General features: G+C 40.8%; 1 pseudogene; it reads right to left on the reverse strand.

The window, feature by feature from the left end:
* Positions 1-203: 203 nt before the first annotated feature.
* Positions 204-2,697, reverse strand: LOC144257318 (myotubularin-related protein 12-like; annotated as a pseudogene).
* Between the last annotated feature and the right edge of the window lie 3,935 nt (positions 2,698-6,632).

Below are 6,632 nucleotides of genomic sequence, written 5' to 3' on the forward strand. Positions count from 1 at the left end.
CAGAAAGGATTGGAAGAAAGTATCATGTCCAAGCACATCCTATCAAAGTTCTTTGCAGGTTGCATGTGATGCTTAGACCTCAGAAAATGGCCACAAACCTATGATGGGTCAAGTAGGAATTTCTTCCAATTAGTAATACTAAAGATATGATTTTAATTGCATAGTCTTTTGTAACCATGAAAAAAAAAAAATAAGAACCCGATCTTTTCCTGAAGGCCCAAGTTTTCTCCAAGAGCGCCAGGCTAATGACCCTCCCAGCCTTAGCATAGGACCAGCCCAGGGATCAACTGTCCCATTCTCCCACAAGTCATTTTCACAATCATTGTGCACACAAGTCACACATCCCCTAGATCCACAAACTCATCTTCTCGTTTGGCCAGATCTTCTTCATCTTCCAAAGCTTTCCAGCCACTGGTGGGCAAGACCGGCTTAGATGAATGTCACTGGAGCAAAGCGAAAGGAAATAAAGAGGACAGGCGGGCAGAGTTCCTCAGCAGGCAGGGGGCCTCTGCCTGGAGGGCCTCCTGGCTGTGGTGTCTCTCATCGATTTTCTCTTGTAAGCTCTGGACTTCCTCCATCATTTCCAAGAGTTTGCTCATCGTGGCCACTCTGCCACCACCTGGGATTTGGGCTTCTGGAATCCAGCGCAAGTAGTGCTGGCCCAGACTTTGATTTCTGGCCCCTCTACGCGAGGCAACAACAATCCATGATAGTCAGTAGGCTTGCTATGCCAGCTGTCATAAAACTCTCGAAAGTTGTCTTGCAGCTCATCAGAAGAATTAATAAGTTTACTAATTCTCTTGCCCAGAAGGTTTTTAATTAAATGATCTGTCTCTTCCCTGAAAAATCCTCTTTTGGGAGATGACTTCGATTGGGTGAGTGGCAAAGAAAGTTGTCGTTGGTGTTTAAAACGCATTCCTTTCCTTTGGCCTTTGTCCAGTTTTGACTTTTCCACATAGAGAGGGTTTTTGAGCAACATCTGGGCTTTGGGTTCAACCTGTACAGACCAATCCCACACGGTGAGCAGATTCAAAGGCTTGCTTTGTGTATCTGGGCTTTCTCTACCCATGTTAGTATCTTTTTGATGAGGTGAATTGAAGAAGAAGGTGCTAAAAATAGGTATGTAGAGGCTATCTGACAACACCGTCAGGTAAGTCTCTGTGAATTCAAATGCTGGGGAATGCTGGTGCACCAGCTGCCAGACACAATCTAAGAAAAGCAGGAACACAGGAACCTCCTCTTTGTCACTCTGGCGGAGATGGTTGCAGCGATCCAAGAAACAGTGGCCACCCATGACCCACTCCTTTTGGATGAGGCTCTGGAAACCAATCTTGGTTCGGCAGTGGGGGTCCATCATCACTTGCACCAGAGAGGAAAGGAGGCAGCAGAAGTCGGAGGCATTTTCCTCTAAAAGAAGAACGTTCATGTTTTGTGCTTCCATACATTCTATGATCTCTATTGCTTTTTTCAGGCAACGTCTGATTATGTCAAGCCAGCTGCTATTTTCCAAGAGCGAAAACCATTTTATGTCTGTGTCCCAAAATTCAGTACTGTTATCTATCAGAAATAGCTGTTTAAATTTAGAGTATGCCGTCTGGATTTCCTGCAAGGATATGAAGTTGCTTGATAGATCTTCAGTTTTAACAATTTCATAGGGTGGCCTATGGATGATCTTGTAAATTCCATCCAAGGCACTCTTCTGGATTTGCAAAACACCATCATCCTGTTCTTTGGGCAGTGCTGACATTTTCAAAAGGGCACTTCCATTGTGGCAGGACCCTGAAAGCGTTGCATATCCTCTTCAAGAAGAGGGGTAGGGACAACAAAGTATGCTGGCAACCTCTCAGAGATTCTATAGCCTTCATTGACACTCACTGCTTTGTACTTCACATTGCCTTTTGTCCGTTCCAACTCCCAGCACCAGTCCTTAAGTGTTTCAAACATTACTGTCTGGTTCTTGGGATCAGTAGCTGTATTGTTTTGTGCAGCCGTTGCATAGGAAAACAGAAATAATCTCTTAAAAAGTATAGAGGTCTGGGTATGATGAATTATGCCACAGACAATCCTTTTGACTTCCTCTTCTTTTGTGTATCTCAGACAAAAGTGAAACACTCGGAGGTCTTTGCAGTGGATGATAAGTTTCTCAGGGTATTTCTTCAGTTGTCCAGAGAGAATTTTTTTTTTCTCATCAAACACTCCATAAATCTGATCAACACAGTGGAGTGTAATGTCATTTTCTCCCATAACCTTATTCTTAAACTGAGTTTCACCATTATCCAATGCAGGTTCATCATCGCCTAAGAAGGCAATCTTGAAGTCTGTGCAAACAAGTCTCCCATAGACTCCACGCTGACAGGAATCTTCCTGCACATACTTCAGGACAGTGTTGGCTTCACAAAGCAGGTGTTCACCCTAAGTGAGCAAAGACTGGAGCAGCTCGCTTGCATGCCTGGATGCAGGTCCCACTCCCTTTTCCTGTGAGAGCTCCAGGATTTCCTCAGACACAAGAGGCACTGCAGCCTTCCACAGCATGACCACCTTGTTCTGGCTGCACACTGGCAACAAGTGAAGAGTTACTTCCTTCTCTGTTACTTCCTTTTCGTTTGTGTGAATTTCCTCCGGGCGCACGTACGGCACGAAGGAGGGCTTTGGCGCTTTGGTGCCACCGCCACGGCCAACTACCCCTTTCCCCAGCATTCCGCCGCTCTGGGAAGCAGCGACGCGCGGGAACTAAGGCGTCAGCTGGGTCTCCGGCTTGGGCAGCGGCGGTGGCCACTAGCACAAGCGGCCGGGGCTCCTCCCATTCCTAGAGCCGCGGCTGCCACGGCGCCGCCCGCATCCAGCTCCTCCGCAGAATCCACTCGCCATAAATTTGTTTCTAAGAATTCAAAAGTTCAGCATAAAAAGTGGAAAACATTCAGTGAATGAGTAGCCTGGACAAATTCAAGGACTCAAATGGAATTTAGAAAATGACAATTAATAATGAAAGTTCTACTTCCACAGTCTTATCCATAAAAATCACTAGATTGGCACACAATGAACCAAATTCTAATCTTAATTTTTCAAAAGTGTGTGAGAAAGGCCACACACATCTCCTGAGACTAAGATATATTATGTCTTTGTAAACATTTCAAATTCTGAGCCCTCCTCTTCTGAGCTTATAAGTATAATAGGTTCTTATATTTTAAAATATAGAATGTGTCATTTCCATTTAGGGATTAGTGGCTTCATGAATAAATGAAAGGGATTTTCAAGGATCTGAGGCTTTTCTCTCATAGGTCTTGACTAGTGATTCATATCCTATGTATACTAGACTATTTTTAACCAATGATTTTATCCTTAAAATTTGGTTATTGTTATATGTTGCAATTTCATTAGCCTTCAATAATATATTCAGTGTAGCCCCTAAACCTATAGAACTCTTTAAAAAGTGAAATAATATATCAGTATGTTTTTGTGTTTACAGTGGGATCATGAAACCTGGCCTTAATGCCATTGTGGGACCCCAAGGTGGAGGCAAATCATTGTGAGTATAACAGAAAGCACAAATAAGTCTTTTGGTGCTGTTTCTGTGTGCTTTTACAAATCACATGCATTTTCTTTTCATGTCTTATCTGGGCCTTTTTCCTGTGGATAATGTGCATTTGGACTATTTTATGGTTTTAATCCTAGGACCAGGAATTCTTATTAAATTCAGCATTACAAACACAGCATGATAAAGTAATTAGCACAAAGCAGTTGACCTTGTTATGAGATAATGAGAAAGGAAAATAAAGGAATAATATTAAAAGTGTAGATAAAGAACTGAAGGTCTCAGTGGGACATACCTCAAAGGTAAAGGCTCCTATTGCTTGGGTTGGATCCATAAAGGTGAGGGTCACTTGGAAGATCTGTACTGGATAAGCCAATGATATCTTGCTTTAATGTTTTTTTTGGCTTTCTTATACCACATGATAAAGAAAAGTAAGAATTTGTGAGTCTGCATGCATGTACATGCATATGTTAAACCACAGAATATTTTGGCTAGTTCACTTTCTAACCTGAACAGAATTTGGATTCAGAATAGGTGAGAGATGTGACCTTTGTAGTAAGGAAAAATCTCACAACATGTGTGTCCTTTTATAGGTTATTAGATATCTTAGCTGCAAGGAGAGAACCAAGAGTATTATATGAAAATGTTTGGGTACATGAAGTACCTCACCCTGACAATTTCCAATGCAATTCAGGATATGTGGTACAGGTAAGTATGGGTGGGTTTTCCTTTTAGGTTTCCCCTGTTTCTATATGGGCAAGAGCCTTGGCCTGTAGTATACCATGCTTCCAATTAAACATGCTCAAGGAACCAATCTTATTTACACTGAATTTACATAATCTCCCTTAAGACTGACAAAGAGGTTAAAAGGAGAGGAAGAAAGGATCTGGAATATGAACCTGTAGGCAATGGTAACAATTCGAACTTTGAATCATTTCCAAAGGGTCTACTGTTGCCCTTTTGCCCTTCCTTCACTTCTCTTTTTCTCCTAAAAGATGCCCTGTCAAATCCTCATATAAAGTATTCTGGAAGTGCTTAGAAGTCACCATAATCACCTGTGCTCCATCTGGGTGTGAAGATAGGGAAGGGAAATTATTCCCTGGGCTCTGAAGCTCTGTAGAGTCACTGAAATGTTTGAGTTGAAAGGTCACCATTACCTAGAAATTTTCCATGGGTTTGTTATTTCTGTGAATAAACTTAAACATTCGCTGGAGTGATGGTCTTAGAAACGACTCAGTATGACTCATTGAAAGCACATTTCCCTTCAGGATGATGTCGTGATGAGCACCCTGACAGTGAGAGAAAACATGTGGTTTTCAGCTTCTCTTCGGCTTCCAACAACTATGTCAAAGAAGGAAAAAAAATGAGTGAATCAAAAAGGTCATCGAAAAGTTAGGTCTCTGTGAAGTGGCAGATTCCAAGGTAATGTGAAAATTCCTGACAGAGTCATAACCAGGAAAGAGGACTTCCCTATGTGGATAATATGACCTTAATCAGAAGTTTCCTAAGATGTGTATGGTCAAAACTGGCTGCTTTCTGTAGTGATAAAAAGAAGTGTCCAGATTCCTACTTTAAAAGGGTAAATTAAGTGAAGAAATAATCTTAACCGTGATCTAATCCTGGGGTGGAGTTGGTCTATGTGGAGAGAGCCCCGAACAGCCCACCCTCATTGCTCAAGACACAGATCATTTGATGTCTTTGCACTTTTCTTGTTGTTGTTTATTTCTTTCCTTTTTTACTTTTCTTCTCCCTCTCTTCTTCTGGGGGACATTGTTGTATTGTTTTCTGAAATACACTTCTGTGTTTCATAAATGACAAGAATTCAAGGATTTTTTAAATGGGTTCTTTTTAGTTGCACATAACACTATGATTCATTTTGACATAATTAGAAAAGCATGGAATATAGTTTGTTCTGGTTCAGTCCCCAATGCTTTTGCTTCCCCTTCTAACCTCCCTGCCCTGTATCCTTCCCTCTACTCTAATGAAACTTCAGCTATTTACTTATAGTTTTTTTTAAATTAATGTCTTTTGGATTTACATGATGGGAAGATTCACTGTTGTTTATTCATATAGGCACATAGGAAAGTTTGGTCAGACTCATTCCACTGTCTCTCTTTATCTCACCCCTCCTTCTCCTCTTCATCCTCCTTTGTCTATCTCACTGAACTTTCTTCTAGTTTTCTTATTTTAGATTAGCTTCCACATATCAGAGAAAACATTTGAACCTAAGCTTTGTGGAACAGGTTACTTTCATTTAGCGTGATAGACTTCTGTTCCATCCATTTACTGGCAAATGGCATAATGTCATTCTTTATGGTTTAGTAAAACTCCATTTCATATTTGTACCACATTATTTTTTCTGCCCAATTTATCTCTTGATGGGCACCTAGTTTGATTCCATAACTTGGCTATTGTGAATTGTGCTGCTTTAAACATTGATGTGACTTTATCACTATAGTATGATTTTAAATGTTTTGGATATATCAAGGAGTGGGCTAACTAGGTGAAAGGGTGCTTTCATTTCTAGTATTTAAAGGGATCTCCACACTGCTTTCCAGAGTGGTTGCACTAATTTTTAGTCCCACCAACAATGTATGAATGTACCTTTTTCCACATCCTAATCAACATTCATGGTTACTTGTATTCTTTTTTTTTTTTTAAGAGAGAGTGAGAGAAGGGCGGGGAGAGAGAGAGAGAGAGAGAGAGAGAGAGAGAGAGAGAGAGAGAGAGAGAACTTTCAACATTTATTTTTTAGTTTTTGGGGGACACAACATCTTTGTTTGTATGTGGTGCTGAGGATCCAACCCGGGCCGAAAGCATGCCAGGCAAGTGCGCTACTGCTTGAGCCACATCCCCAGCCCCTTACTTCTCTTCTTGATAATTGCCACTCTAACTAGATCAAGAAGAAATCTCAATGTAGTTTTAATTTGCATTTACTTGATTAGCAGATATTAAACACTTTTCATGTATTTATCGATAGGTTGTATTTCTCCTTTTGAGAAGTATCTGTTTAATTTCTTTGCCCACTTACTGATTTGTTCATTTATTTATTTGGTGTTAATTTTTTTTTAATTCTTGTATATTCTGGATATCAATGCTC

Source organism: Urocitellus parryii, chromosome 10 (genome assembly GCF_045843805.1).
Source record: "Urocitellus parryii isolate mUroPar1 chromosome 10, mUroPar1.hap1, whole genome shotgun sequence".
In the NCBI taxonomy this organism is placed as follows: Eukaryota; Metazoa; Chordata; class Mammalia; order Rodentia; family Sciuridae; genus Urocitellus; species Urocitellus parryii.